General features: G+C 47.0%; 1 pseudogene; it reads left to right on the top strand.

Annotated features, from left to right (window-relative positions):
- Window positions 1-1,015: 1,015 nt before the first annotated feature.
- On the top strand, window positions 1,016-2,293 carry LOC116863678 (annotated as a pseudogene).
- Window positions 2,294-3,576: the final 1,283 nt, after the last annotated feature.

Here is a 3,576-nt window from a genome sequence, read left to right on the forward strand (position 1 = left end):
AATCCCAGCAGAATACCCCACCCCCAGCCAGAGCCTGATGCAGGGCTTGATCCCAGTACCCTGAGATCATGACCTGAGCTGAAACCAGGAAATCTGATGCTTACCCAACTGAGCCCCTCCCCCCGCGCGGCTCCCCCCCCCCACCCCGCCCCCTGCCCTGCGTGCCGGGGTCTTGTTGTTTGGAATCTATTCAGGCACTTTGTGTCTTTCAAAGTATTTAGTTTTTTTACATTTAAGCTAGTTATTAGTAGGTAGGTACTTACTGCCGTTTTGTTGTTTCTCTCTGTTTTTGTGGTTCCTCTCTATTCCTTCTCTTGTTTTCTTCCCTTTTGGTTTGATGACTCTCTACTTAAGGATAGCAACTTAATTTTCTACTTTCAACATAATGATAGTTCAATTTGAATACATTCTAAAGCTCAGAGTTTTTACTCTTTTCCCCCCATTTTATGGTTTTAATGTAACATGTTAGATTTTAAAATTTTGTATCTCAACTATTATTACAGTTTTTACTACTTCTGGTTTTTAGTTAGCATACTGGCTTTCTTTATTTCTTTCTTTTTTTTTTTTAAAGGTGGGATCTACTGTTTATTTACATTAAAACTGACATTTAAAAAAAGTGTGTGCAGCTCCGGGCGGTGGTTGAGGCCGCGGTAGGTGGGGACGCGGCGGCGCTGCTCCTCCGCTGCCGCCGGGGGAGTCCGCGGCGCAGCCAGCTCCGCGCGCGAACTCTCATCCATGGCACGCAGGGCGGCGGCCGCCAGAGCTGCCCGAGTCTCGCCCGCCGCCGCCGTCGCGCCGCACTTGTAGGCAAGTCCGGAGGTCGAGGGCGGAGGAGAATTCAGCCCCGAGCTGCAGCCCCCGCCGGCTGCCGCCTCCCGGCGAGAGGGAGTTTCCAGAGCGCCGCGGCCGGGCCGGCCCCTCCTGCGCCCTCCCCCTCGCGGCGAGGCTGCCCTGCGCCCGCGCCCGCCGCCCGCGCCCACCCCACCGCCCGCGCCCGCCGCCGGCGCCTGCACAGATGATCTTCCCCAGCAGCAGCGGCAACCCCGGGGGCAGCAGCAACTGCAGGACACCCTCTCGCAAGCCGCAGTCTCTGGTCCCAGCGCACCCCAGGGCCCCTGCCAGCCCCAGCACCACCAGCAGTAATAACAGCAGCAGCAGCAGTAGCAACTCAGAATGGGGCCCGCTGAGCAAAACGAACCTCTGTATCCGAGGGCTGCTTCCCAACACCACAGGCCAGGACCTGGTGAAGCCGTGTCAGCCATATGGGAAGATCGTCTCCACGAAAGCAATCTTGGATAAGACAACAAACAAATGCAAAGGTTATGGTTTTGTCGACTTTGACAGTCCTGCAGCAGCCCAGAAAGCTGTGTCTGGCCTGAAGGCTAGTGGGGTTCAAGCTCAAATGGCAAAGCAGCAGGAACAAGATCCTACTAACCTATACATTTCTAATCTGCCACTATCCATGGATGAGCAAGAACTTGAAAATGTGCTCAAACCATTTGGACAGGTTATTTCTACAAGGATACTACGAGATTCCAGTGGCACAAGTCGTGGTGTTGGCTTTGCTGGGATGGAATCAACAGAGAAGTGTGAAGCGTTATTGGTGATTTTAATGGAAAATTCATTAAGACACCACCTGGCGGTTCTCCTCCTACGGAACCTTTGTTGTGTCAGTTTGCGGAAGGAGGACAGAAGAAGAGGCAGAACCCAAACAAATACATCCCTAATGGAAGACCTTGGCATCAAGAAGGAGGGGCTGGAATGACACTTACTTATGACCCAACCACAGCTGCTCTACAGGACGGATTTTACCCTTCACCATACAGTATTGCTACAAACCGAATGATCCCTCACACTTCTCTTATACCCTATATTGCATCTCCTGTATCTGCCTACCAGGTGGCAAAGGAAACCAGAGAAAACAGGTATCGGGCTCTGCTATCAAGGTGTAAAGTCCTTCTTGGATGCAACCTCAACCCTATATCCTACAGCACCCCGGGGCCGTGTTAACTCCCTCGATGGAGCACACCATGTCACTACAGCCCGCGTCTATGATCAGCCCTCCGGCCCAGCAGATGAGTCATCTGTCACTAGGCAGCACCGGAACATACATGCCTGCGACATCAGCTGTGCAAGGGGCTTATTTGCCGCAGTACACACACGTGCAGACGACAGCCGTTCCCGTTGAGGAAGCAAGTGACAGCAGCAGGTGGCTGTCGAGACGTCTAATGACCATTCACCATATTCCTTTCAACCTAATAAGTAACTGTGAGATGTACAGAAGGCCGTTCTTACCTGAAGACGGGTGTGAGGCTGAACAATCGTGGATTTTTCTGATCAATTGTGCTTTAGGAAATTATTGACAGCACAGGTTCTTGACGTTATTTATAATGAAATCAACTAAAACTATTTTTGCTCTAAGTTCTATAAGGTGCATAAAACCCTTAAATTAGTCTAGTAGCTGTTCCCCTGAACAGGTATATTTTAGTAAAAAAAAAAAAACATAAAAGATTTTTATCAAATGTTACGATGCAAAAAAAAAAAAAGGAAAAAAGAGAAAAAAAAGTAAGAAAAAAGAAAAGAAAAAGAAAACTTCAATTTTCTGGGTATGCACAAAGACCATGAAGACTTATCCAAGTGCATGACCGGATTTTTGTGGTTTTTGTCCACTTTGTGTTTAATTTGCGTTTTTTTCAGCTGTATGCAGTGGGCTCTGACGTTTAAGTAGTCCGACTTCCCCCATGGTGTTCCGTGCTTGCGAGTGTGAGTGTCGCTGTATCCAGTGTTGCCCTCCGCGTCTCTCTTCTTAGCTTTTCCATTTTTCTTTCAACGTAGTGTGAAGTGTCTTCTCCTTTTCTATGAATTCCAATTGGCCTTACCTCCTTTGATGCTGTAGCTGTTTCAGTAAAAGTTAGTTCAAACTAATGTAGAACGCTTTGACCAAATGAGCTGGTCTGTTATGCCTTGTAAAACAGCAGCATAGGGCTTTTAAAAGGTAGTCTATAAAAGTTGCTGAAATTTTGGCTTTTTTAACTATGTAGTAGGTGTTTTTAATGATTTTTCGCATAATGTGTAAGGTAGTGAAATGCAAGAAGGGAAAATGTTTTGTGTGAAACACATTTTCTGACTGGGGAACTTTTAATAGGGTAACTTGTTCGTAAGGCTGTTCGCCAACAGTTTCCTCTGACAGTTTGACTGATTTAGGGTATCTGCTGTATGATGCAATGTAAAGTCTTTTTTGCCTTTTTTCAGGAAAAAAAAAAACTAACTCGATGTTCTAGATTTAGTGTAGGTAGCATTGGGGGTGGGGGCGGGGAGTCACCGGATGTTTTGTCCTTCCTTTATACTAATGATAGTGCTTTAGACTGAGAACTACGCCTGAGACCTGGCAAACCGAAAATCGTTGCTATTGCAACTAAATGGCAAAAGCTAAAAGTAAGGATTTTATCTTCAAACATAAGCTGAGGTAGGAATAGAAGCAAAATGATTGGCTACTAGCTCTCTCTATTACATAAATTTGAGAAATCAAAATTACTTGGCACTTTTAAAGGTAACTTCACCAAAGACCAAAGGGCC

This window comes from Lontra canadensis, unplaced genomic scaffold (genome assembly GCF_010015895.1).
Source record: "Lontra canadensis isolate GAN:19392208 unplaced genomic scaffold, GSC_riverotter_1.0 scaffold2212, whole genome shotgun sequence".
Classification (NCBI taxonomy): domain Eukaryota; kingdom Metazoa; phylum Chordata; class Mammalia; order Carnivora; family Mustelidae; genus Lontra; species Lontra canadensis.